Raw genomic sequence first — 12,580 nt, 5'->3', positions numbered from 1 at the left:
AAATTGTAGCAACAATAGCAATAACAGTGTAATTATTAAGGTGACACTAGCTGCTATAACAGATAAAATCCAAAATCCATTTCTTGTTCATAAAAAGTCCAATGGTGCAGGCAGGGGAGGGCTGGTGAGCCAGGGCCTCTGCTCTGCAGCCATTCAGGCCTCAGGGTGATGGATGCTCAGCTGTCCCAGCACGTGGTTAAACTGCAGCCAGAACATTTTATGAGCCGGGCCTGGACGAGGCATTTTATCACTTCCACCCACATGCCACTGGCCAGAACTTAGGTGCAAGGCTTTCCCTAGATGCAAGGAAGTTCTGAGGAATGAAGGCCCTGGCTGGCCACAGCAATCACTCTTCATGGTGGAAGAGGTGCACTAGTATTTGATGGACAGCTAGCCATTTCTGTCGCAAGCAATAACAGCAGCAATAACAAAGATGGTAAATGTTGAGCACTCACTCTGCATGTACATCAGGCTCTGTGCTAAGTCCTTTATAGACATTATATCTACTTTTCACACTCTAAAAGATAGTTATCATTATTTCTATTTTATAGTAAAGAAAGTGGACATTTTAAGAGATGGGAAGAATTTGCACAAGGTTACACAGCTCATGTGTGGCAGGTCCAAATGCCGAACCGGATGTCTTAGTCTGGGTCATCTAGAGAGCGGAGCTTCAACAGGAATCCACGTGCAGACATGGTTTGGGAGGTGCTGTCCCAGGGCAGGGAGAGTGAGGGGAAAAGGAAAGTGAGGAGAAGAAAGGGACACAAGGGTGCAATGAGATGCCTCGCTGCCTCACAAGCTGCTATGGGACACAGCAGGCCTGTTGACAGGTGTGTTAGCTCAGCATGTGGGACTTTCTCCAAGAGATTTGCAAAGACAAACTGGTGCGCTGCAGGGAGAAAGATGGGGAGGATTTGCCAATCTCCCCCAAGCTTCTTCCTTCCCATTGGCCCAAGTCTGTGGAGCGTGGACTCCCTTTACTTCTATGTTGTATCATTCCGTCCTGTCCCTCTTCCCTGCCCCCACCCAGTAGGCACCGAGGAGTCCAGGAACTCCATCCTGTAGCGTGGCATTCCATCCAGGTCTCACAATTAGGAGAGACCCAACAAGGATAAGGGCCACCATGTAGGGCAGGGGTGGGGAACCTTTTTCTGCCAAGGGCCATTTGGATATTTATAACCTCATTCGCTTATCAAAACTCACTTAATATAAACGTATGTTGCTATGAGAAAAGCTCCTAGAGTTATTGAATTTTGAGTCCTGCCTGCAGTTGCCTTGGCAGGGCCAGACTAAATGATTTCTCAGGCCTTATACCGCCTGCAGGCCGGACATACCCCACCCCTCTGAAGTAGCGGGTGGAGGCTGTGCTGACCCAGCACTTCCGCTTGGATTGTCCAGCAGGGTGCTGCCATGTGGCAACAGGACTTGGAGGTGACAGTGTCTTCAGAAAGAGAAATCTGGGAATGCCCAACGTATGTCTCACCACCAAAGCTCATGCTTTTTCCACGACTTTACCTGGCTTCCCTCTCAAATAAGATGTAAGCGTGGGAATTGCAGGCTCTTTGGCAGGGAGATGGGGAGACCTCTTTGGGCAGGAGTGTATCTCAAATCTCACCCCATAAGGGATCACCTTTCTCCCCACAATGGAAGCAGCAGCTGAAATTAAAACTCTAGCCACACAGGGCAGTCCACCTGTGTGGCTTCTTTGGACAAGGGAAATGAGCCCCGCGCCTGAAGATGGTGCCTGAGAGGGAGGGGATGATACTGTTGATGTAGCCCATTGCCACACTCATTTTCAAGGCTGGGACTCTGGGGCCAAGGCAGCAAAAGGGCATCTTGTCTAAGTTCATGCAGCCAGTGGCGTCAGGGTGGGGCCAGAGTTCTGGACCGTTTCAATGATGCCACCACCTCCCAACATCTCTGCAGGCTTCTGCAGATCACCCCTCCTCACACCTTCCAACGCCTGGGCACCCTCAGCAACAGAGAAAACAGTCACCTCCCCACCTTTGAGAAATGCTCCTCTTTTCTAGCTACCCCAGTACTGGCACGGAAGTCATTTCTTTGGGGAAAGCCCTACTCTGGGGTGAATCATTTCACCTTTGGTTTTGAGGAATTCCAAACCCACAGACATAATTATCCTTGTTCATCAGCTGGCCTAATCCCAAGAAGTCAGCAGTTTACTCGTCTGCCCTGCCCGCAAAGCCAGATAGGAGAAATGCTCAGGGAATCGGAATGGAGGCCCAGCGTTCCTCAACCCATTAGCATTCCTGGGAGGGTCTCTGGGGAGGTAAGGAGGAGGAAGAACACAGATGGGAACGTCTGCGGTCTCCCCTCCCAGTGCCCCCGCCGCCCTCAGAGCTCCACTCCGCTTCAGCCTGGAAGGTCCCTGTTTCTGAAACTGGAGGTTTCTCGAAAGGAGGAGAGGCAGGCCCAAGCAGGTAGTTCCCAGCCGCCCAGCTCCCCTGCCAAGCCATTAGGAGGAGGATTAAGATGATGGGGCATCGGGGCGGTCACAATTAGGCCAGCACATTGCTATCTCTGCAAATGGCATGAGAGTGTGATCTAACAGCTCATTATTGATGGGGAAAATGAGATAAGGACCCCTTCTGTGTCCAAGAGGAGCTTCAGTACCAAACTGAATATGTGCTAATGCTCGCTTTCAGCCAGTGGCTGACAGAAGGGTGAATTCCACTCCGGCCCAACTTTAACCTGCCCCCTGCCCTCCTGCCCTCCTGCCCTCGCTCTGAAACCAAGGGAGGAAATGGGCTCTGATAAAAGCACATTATCTGCTGTGACCCACATCCTCTCCCTGAGAATAACAGCCATAAGAGAAGCCTCACGTCTGTTGTTTCACAAAGTGGTTAAAAAATAAATAGCCAGTCATAGTCCTCTTTCTAGCATCAGCTTTAATGCAGGAAGAGGGAACAGGTCATTTCAGAAAGTCTAGGAAAAAATAATATGGGAACTTCAGTCCTCTCTTAATCAGACCTCAGTTTCATGTTCCTACGGCTGTCTGTACACAGGGCACTGCCAGCCCGTGGGAGGCTGTGTGTGCCCATGTTCATGTGTGTATCCCACTGTCCCTTCTGGCTCCCCTCCAATCTGCTTGCTTCAGAGCAACCAGTGTGATTGATCACGTTTCTCCTGCTTAAAACCTTTCAGTGGCTCTCACTACTCTTAGGCCGAAGATCAAAATCTCTAACGTGGCTGGGAGACCTCACGGGGGACCTTTTGCAGGTGCCCAGTCTTATCTCCGGCCACTCTCCCAGCCAGTCCCCAGGGTCCAGCCACACAGGCCTTTTGCTGTGTCTTGGAACACACTCTGCTCCTCTCTGTCTTGGGGCCTTTTCATCTGCTGCTCCCTCTGCCCTTTCTCCCTTTGGAATCTAGTGCAAACAGCAATTTCTAAGAAAGCCTTCCTTGTCCCCTTCAGGTCCCCATACATCACCCTCCACATCTTCTTTGTATCTCATGACACCATTTTAATTACGTAATTGTTTGTGTGGTTAGTTATTTAATGCCTGTCTTCTTCATTCCACTGTAAGTTCCATGTCAGCAAGGTCAAATGCATTTTTTTCCTACACTGATTTCCAGAACATTATGTGGCCTGAGTTGCGATGAGGCAGAGGTGTTTCCAGATGTGTGTACAGCACAGACTAAAGAAAATCACTTGAACCTCTATCGGGGGCGTGGGGGGAGTGTTCAACCATTTCCCCATTCATTCCTTTGTTCAGTCAATTACCAAATACTCATTGAATGTCTACTTGATGCCAGGAGATGTGTTAGCTGGACACTGCGGTCCAATCATAACAAGACAGGCACGGGTCATGCACAGGCACGGGTCATGTGTCTTGTCCTTTACAGAGTCATTCTGGACCCTGGCATCTCCTGAGGTGAGTTATTGCTCACTCCTCTGTGATCTGTACCTATCTTTCACATTCCACCATGCTTGACTTCACCCATGTGCCTATTTTCCCCACAGACTGAGTAGACCCTGAGGCCCGGGCCATTACCTGCTTATTGTGCATGCTCAGTGCCTAACACACTTTAGTGTCTCCAGCACCCCTGGTGCCAAAGATATGACTGATGGAAGAATGGAAGAATGCATGACTGAAGCTGCAGGAGACTCCTTCGGACAATCATTCAGAGGCATCACCTGGCCCCTCCCCCTGGACCCCCACTCTGTTCTAACCATACTGACCCCAGCTCCTTGGACAGCACTAGGTGTGCTCTTGCACAGGCTGTGTCTCCTACATAGAAAACCTTTCCCTTTGTCCAACTTCAACTCTTGAATTAAGTATCACTCCCTCCAGAATGCCTTCCCTGTCCTCACCATCAACACTTCCACCTTCACCAGTCATCAAACCCAAGCTATGTAGGAATTTCTACCATGGCTTCCCATACCTCCAAGGCTCCCCCACCAATTGTCTGTCTTCCCCACTATACAGTAGCTTCATGCAGAAGCTACCTTGTATAGCAGCCCCCTTGCCTGGCACGTAGTAGGCTCTAAGTTAATTTTTTAAATAAATGATTGAATAAATACTTAAGTAGCAATTGCATATAGAGACAGAATGCTTCTAATAGCTTGCCTTCAATTACATTACTAAGTAGTAAAATATATAGGCATTTTGCTGAAGGTCTGCACAAAAAAAAAAAAAAAAGGTAGATTCCTTTTTTAAAAGTTCACATTTGGAATTAATTTTTTAAACCAATTTGCATGTTATTCTCAATATCCTACATCAGTCTTGGCCATACCTGCAGGCCTGGGTAATGAGGACTGATGTTCAGATGAATCAAAGATTAAATCATGCTTGCCGCATGTAAGAAAAATGGATTCTGACATTTTGTAAGGATTTTTAACAAGGGTTGGAACAAGAGAGGATTTCTAATTAACCCTCAGTTACCCAGGAAATTACACCCATCACAACATTCAGTCAGAAAATATATTTCTTGATTGTTCATTGTGTGAGTGATAAAGGGCGAGATATGTGAGTGGGCACGTGTTGGGAGCAGGAAGTAAACATGGCACCATGTGGGGCCTGTTACAAAAGTTATCCCATCCAAACCTAACAGCCTATTTATGAGGTCAATATTATCACCATCACTTTCATAGTTGGGAAAACAGACTCAGAAAAATTGAGTAATTTTCCCAGGATCACATAGCTCAGTGGTCAGCAAACTCATTAGTCAACAGAGCCAAATATCAACAGTACAACGATTGAAATTTCTTTTGAGAGCCAAATTTTTTAAACTTAAACTTCTCCTAACGCCACTTCTTCAAAATAGACTCGCCCAGGCTGTGGTATTTTGTGGAAGAGCCACACTCAAGGGGCCAAAGAGCCGCATGTGGCTCGAGAGCTGCGGTTTGCCGACCACTAACATAGCTGATCAGGCTGGAGACAGGATTTGAGTTCAGGTCTGCGTGAATCCAGTCTTGTGCTTCCCATAGCTGCCTGACTTTCTACCAATCATGGCTGAGATGACTGTGGGGAGAATGATCAACAAAGTCAACAATACTAAGATGGCACAGAGGTTAGATGCATGCGAGAAAGTGAAGTTCAAACCCCACCCTGCCACTAATTATGCTTCAGACATAGTACTTAACCTTTGGAAGCCTCAGTTTCCCCATCTGTAAAATGGGATAGTAATTGTACCTACCTTATAGGGTTGTTGTAAAGATCTAAGAGATTATCCATGTAGGGCATGTGGGGGACATTAAGGCACAATGATGCCAGAATGAAGGACTCTCTTAGCCTCAAGAATCAAATGGTTCTAGGACAAGGAATGGGATGGTGATGCATCAGAAATCAAGCAATGAGTCCAAAGTAGGCTCACTCTATATAATTGCAAGGCTGCTAAAGGGCCTAGCACCAATGGCTCTTCATTGAACAATTCATTTGAGAAACACTAAATTACTAATGCTTATGTTGGCATTGACAGAATATGATATTATGTGGGAAAGCATACATATTGATGACTCAAACAATGATTCAGAAATCTCAGGCTCTAATTAGAGACATATTAGAAATACCTTATTCAATTTCTTTTGCCTGTGTCTTTTTCATGCATGCACAAGAGTGATAGAAAGCTATGTCTAAACAAATATAAGAGAACGCTTTCAACAAGTAGAAAAATTCTAGAATGTATCGAATCATAGTTTATTGGCAGTAATTTTTTTCTGAGAGGTACATAAAATCACAGTGAATTTTACAACCGATGGCATTTGAGATTTGATGAAATACAATAATTCACAAACAGATGTTTGGTATATGACCCATTTGTGAGTTTCAGCTGCCTAAAGAAAGACTGCACCCTAAAGTATAAAGGACTGCTCTCATTTATGTCCCTAATATTTATGTCTCCAATATTTCCCGGAGTTAATTTTGCCAGAAAATGAGGGTGCAGAAAAGATACAAGGAAAGAGGATGAAAAAGAGAAATGAGCGGTAATAGTGTGGGGGTGGTACTAGAAGCCAATTTTCTATAATTATCATTTGCACACACGGCCAATTCTGATAAGAATAAATAATTAGAAGGATGACCCCATGACATTTATCAAGCAACAATTCTATTGTATTTACCACATATGATTTGTAAAGAAAGTAGATTTTGAGTAACTGACAAATTTACAGCGATTGGAAATAAAAGATTTTTCTGGTGAGCTTCAAATAACCAGATACTTATAAATCTTGGACATTCCAGCTAAATGAGAGTTGATGGCAGTAGCTTCATCTCATGAGTGGTCACTGTCTCCTTTGTGACAGATCACACTATCTAGAATGCCATTTGCCCTTTCAAGTACTTCATTCCTGTACTTCTTCTGACCATAATAGTAAGAGAGATTCAAATGACAATGGATATCTTCATATATAAGATCAATGAGTATATTTTTGATACTTGATGGCTCATTTATAACCAAGTCAAGGTGTTGACTCCCACCTCCCAGTCCAGAATAATTTGGTTGTTCAGATAAATTTTTTTTTAAAAAAAGGTTAAAACAGTACGTGCCTCCTAAAGGAGCTAAAAAAGCAATGTGTTCCACAATAACTTCCTGTAGATTCCAGGATTCTAGATTCCATGCTTCCCAGGGGATTCAGCTCTTTTCTTCTTCCTAAGGCTGCACTGCAAAGCTCCTCGCTTCCCTTCTTCCTTCTAAGTTCTTATTTGTCTTTTTCTAATAAAACATTGGCCATTCTGACAGTCAATTCTTCTCTGAAAGTTGCTTTTTTTTTTCCATTACTAAATTGTACAGAAATGACCCCCAATGCCACTTCCTACCTTTAGGGACCAAGATGCCTTACTATCTTTGATGTCCATATCATCAACAGCTACTGATCACCTACCATAAGTTCCAATGTCATTGATAAACTTGAATATGCATCTGCTGAGACACATGGGAAATCACACCTTCTGTTTCTTATGACAGAGACCACCAATATTTGTGTCCCACTCTCTTCTTTGGCATCCCTGTCCCATTTCATGCAAGGGAGACCATGGGATTGGTATGCACCAATGGAGTATGGGCAAAGTGACCAACACCACTTCCAGACCTGGCACCTAAACCTCCTGCATAACTCTTCATGCTTTCTCTTATTTTAGTATCCTATTGCCAGATACTAAAGATCTAGTGGATTACTCTGGGAAGATTGGTCAAGAATGTCACCAACAATTACATGGTACAGTGAGAGGGTAGGAGCAGACCCAGTATGATGTATATGATGAGAGAGCCTCAAGATGGAAGAAGCCTGGGTTCCTGAATGTACGTGTGGAGGAGAGCCCCCTACTGACCCATTTGAAAACATAGCATGAGTGAGAAATACACCGTTATTGTATTAAGCCATTGGTATTTTAAGGTTTATCTGTTATAGTAGCTAGCACTACTTACTTTATTTCTACTTCCTAAGAACTTTTTTCTCATACAGATTTTATATGTGCATAGATAGTTTAAATGTTTCGATTGGATTTCAATCTTTTGAAAAGCAATGATCTGCCTTTGAATCGCGGGGAAATGCAATTTGCCAACAGTGGTCACAACTGCAAGGAGTTAATACAAAGTCCCCAATTAGATTCAGGAGCCTAATCGGGCAGTCCCCATGGAGCTAATTTCTTTCAACAAGCAAGCGTGTTGCCAGCTCACAAAATGTTTGGTCCATACTGCCTTTCAGTTCAGCAGATGGGGGTTTTGATATAAATTGTGTTGGCATTTGCTGCTCTGAAAATAGATTTGCTTTTTCCTGCTTCCAAACTCAGTTTTAAAAAGCAACAAGTTCCACCCCCTTCCTCCCATTAGGCAGGTCACAGGGCCAGACCTCTGTTTTCTATTAAAAAGTACAGAAATAAAGAATCTAAGCATCTCAGGCTAGTGGGGGCTCTTGAGCTTTGCCTTGTTGCTGTCCTATCAAATGCAGAAATCCCTTCTAGAGCATTCCAGATGGAGCACCCAACCTCTGTTTGCTCACTCTCTTTGATGTTGAGCTCACCACTTGACAAAGTAGCACACGCTAGTGCTGAGGAGCATTGTAATTAGAAAGCTGAAATGGCCTTCATAATAGCTCCATTCTTTAGTCCCATATCTGGCCTTTAGACATACCTCCCCCCAAATGCAATCCTATCTCTACATCTCTCTTTTCTCATCTCTGCCCCAAAGCCCTCTCTCCTCCATACAGCACAATTCCTAGGGCCCTTCCTCAGCATATATCCATGTCCTATGAAAACTGAAGTGGCAGGAGCTGGCCACAAGTCTGACAAATACCGAGAGGAATGGGGTAAACATGCAGTGTGCTCAGGGCTTTATGGCTCTGGGTGAACTGGGCCCTTTTGATGGAGTGTGAATTGTCTGAGGACAGCAAGGCTCTCTTCAGCTCCAGGAAGGTGCGGAGAAAAATGAAGAGAAGAAAGCAAGAACTTGGGCCTCATGGAAACCCTGGAGTGGGTTAGCACCAAAAAATGTCTTGAAACTATAGGATGATTCCAGCTCCAACGCAGTTCTAAAGGCTGGGACACCTTAGCCGCTCCTCAGGGGCCCCAGTCCTGTCTCCACTTCCGCTGCTCCTGGTCCTGCCCACCAGCTGCTTAGCCCTCCACTGCTCAAGTCTTTTCAGCATCTGCTGACTCCTCCCTGGCTTACAGTTCCTGGGGTCCGTGATGCCTTTTAGCTTCTCCTGCCTGTTTCCTCTGGGAGTGTGTGGTTTGTGGTTTTCTTCCCCAAAAATACTCTCTATGACTTAAATTCGAAATTTCCACAGGGAGAGAACTTGTGTTTTCACTTAATCACCAACAACCTGTGCACACACAGTATTAGCAGCAGGTTGTCCCATCAGCCTCTGGCCAGCCTACAGATCAGTTCCAATTCCCTCCTCTGACCCATCAACAGAGAGGAGAGGGTGGGCCCTGGGATATGAAGGAATGCTGTAAGGGTCTTTAGCAAGATGGGCCTCTCCTGGCTCGAACCACATTCACGAATCTGGGCTTATCGATGCTTTTGACAGCCACGCCACACAGTAAGCCTCCCAGTTATTGGAAAATCCCCAAGTCGTGTTTTCACAAGCTGCTGCTAAGCAGCCAGTCTCCACCCTGCACCTGTATGTACAAATCTTTTCCTCGGACCGTTCCTCTTGGTAGATTCTGCTTAAGATCTCAGGCCTGAAAGCTTCTAGAACTTCTCTCTCCGCCCTACCAGAACCATGGCGGGAGGAAGCAGAATGAGAGGTTTGGAGTCAGCACCCAGCCCCACTTTGGCTAGAAAAACTGTTTAACACGATTAAATTCCAGGTAAGACTTTGTCAGAACAATGGTTTCTGAAACAAAAACGTAATTTGAAAACTAGGGAGGCCAGGCCTCCCTCAGGCTTCTGTGCTCAGCGGTGGGTCTCATTTTTCAGTGCATCGAGATGCACGGAGTGAGTACACAATCCTCCGGCCTCCTCCTGCGCAAGTTGAAGCCTCGGGAACACTCCATGGCCCTGTCGCTGCTCCGGCAGTCATTAAATACAGCAAAGAGCTGGGGAAATGACTGCCAACCTCTTTGCTCCAGGAAGCAAAAGCCCGCTGCGCTTCCCTGCCTAGGACTTTAGGCAGCACCCACCCAGCAAGTCTTGAAGGAAGGGATGAGCTGTTTATCGATGGCCCACCAGCCCCCGGGGCAGAGGGACCATGTGCAACCGGTTGCTGGCAGCTTCCAGGCAGGATCTGAGATGGCCCTCCTCCTCCGAGTCTGTGCTGTCCTTAATGCAGCTCAAGTAAGGCATCTGCATCGTAAAGGCTTCGCAGGCTATGGAAGGGCTGTTGTTGTTTCCCGCTGTGTCTGAATCTTGGCTAAAGCCTCAAACTAAACATAGTGGGTGACAAATAGCCCATGCTCTAGAGAATGCTGGACACACCCGGTGTCGCTTCCTGAAAGATGGCAAAGCTGGATGTGAGCCCCCTTCTCTGTTCAGGCTGTAGAAGGGGAGAGAGGAGGGTGCTGACTCCCCCGACCCCCTCCCCGGCCTCCTGAGGGGCCCAGCACAGTGCTGTGCGGAGATTCAGGATCAGCTCAGGAGGGGAGACTGGCTTCTTACCTCCTTTGGCGGATGTGTGCTGAGTTCCAGAAACTGGTAAAAACAACCCTCTCATGTTAATGGAGCAGACAGAAGGGTGATTACACCTATGCAATATGAGTTGCAATTATCCCCCTCGTTTGTTGCTTGTCATTTCTATTTTGTTCATGGCGTTTTTTACTTTTATGTAGTCACATTGATCAATTATTTCCTTCCCGACCTCTGGATTGCCTCCAGGAGTGTATGTAAAATGAACCCTGCCGCCCAGGGCTGAGGCGGCCGGGATGGCCGGGCAGGGGACAGGGTCGGCAGGGGTTAGCTGCTCCCTCGCCTTTCAGCGGGGAAGTGTGCACTGTCCACGAGGGACAGAGAGCCGGTGAAGTCCACTGTGCTTGAATTGTCTCAAAAGGACCCAGCTGCAGAAGGCGGTGGGAAGAAGGGACTGAAGCTGGCAGGACCGGCGAGGTCTGCTGGGGGTGGGGCCCAGTCCACAAAAGGGGTGGGGCTCAGAGGACTCCATGGAGGAGGCGACTTTGGGAAACTGCCCTGACAAAGACAACTGGGAAGCAAGAATTGCAAAGAGCATGGGCTGCAGGAGAAGCCTGCTTCTGTGTCCTGTGTCCCCTACCCAACCCCGAGGAGCTATGCCAGGGGATAAGGGAGGGAGGGGTGTAGGGAGGAGTGGAGCAGGAGAATGACCTCACAGAGGGTGCTCCCCTCCCACACCCTCACTCCCTGTGCTCCGCACCAGGCTGGAACTGATGGCAGGGACCAAGTTTTAAATTGCATATCAAATTAAAGCTTTCGATATAAATTGGATTAGTTGTTCAAATAACTCGAGATGAGGTTTCTTTTTAATGCCTGAAAGGAACTGGAAACTATGAGTGTCACCAAGTGATGATGTGGGACTGAAGGCCCTGGCGGGAGAACAACAAGGGGCTTTTCTGATGGAACCCGCTGTGTCCAGGCCGCTGGAGGAGCTGGTTGAGCTGTGTTCAATCTTCCTGAGCCTTAGACGCCTCCCCAGTTAAATGGAGATAACAACACTCACCTCCTAGAGGTGTTTTTTTTTTAATAAATCTTTATTGTTCAGATTATTACAGATGTTCCTCTTTTTCCCCCCATAGCTCCTCTCCACCCGATTCCCCCCTCCCCATGCCCTTACTCCCCGCCACTGTCCTCATCCATAGGTGTAAGATTTTTGTTCAATCTCTTCCCGCACCCCTCACATCCCCTTCCCCCTGAGAATTGTCAATCCACTCCCTTTCTATGCCCCTGATTCTATTATATTCACCAGTTTATTCTGTTCATCAGATTTTTTATTCACTTGATTTTTAGATTCAAGTGTTGATAGATATGTATTTGTTGTCACTTTGTTGTCCATAATTTTTATCTTTACCTTTTTCTTCTTCTTCCTCTTCTTAAAGAATACCCTTCAGCATTTCATATAATCCTGGTTTGGTGGTGATAAACTCCTTTAGCTTTCTCTTGTCTGTGAAGCTCTTTATCTGACTCCTAGAGGTGTTTTGAAGGTTAAAATGAAAGCAGTGATGTAAGTGTCTGGCACTTGGGGGTGCCCAGCCTATGTCTATGTCACTAAACAGGGGTCCCTCCCTACAATCTCTGAACCAACAGTCTTCAGAACAGCAGAGCTGGGGAGGCCGTGGAGAGCCGTAGTCCACCATCCTCGCACTACACAAGACAAAACTGAAGTTCGGAGAGGCTAGGGTCCAGCGGCCTGAGGTCACCCAGTAGGTTCATGGCAGAGTCAAAATCAGGACCCATTATCTCCTGACCCCAGAACCAGCCTTCTTTCTACCAAGCTCCGGGCACTCCTGCAATAGCTCAGTGAAGGTCTGTTGATTGGTTGATTGACAAGTGACAGAGGCCCAGCCCCCTTGGTAGTGCCAGGAACTGCCAGATAAATGAAGGCATTAGCACACGTTTTCACTCACCCAGCAAACCTGCATCAGGATCTGTGAGTGGAGCTGGATGTGGATCTGGGAACCACCAGCTCTGTCCTCACTGAGCTCCCAACCCAAGG

This window comes from Eptesicus fuscus, chromosome 13, assembly GCF_027574615.1.
Source record: "Eptesicus fuscus isolate TK198812 chromosome 13, DD_ASM_mEF_20220401, whole genome shotgun sequence".
Classification (NCBI taxonomy): Eukaryota; Metazoa; Chordata; class Mammalia; order Chiroptera; family Vespertilionidae; genus Eptesicus; species Eptesicus fuscus.
This window is presented reverse-complemented; position numbering follows the sequence as displayed.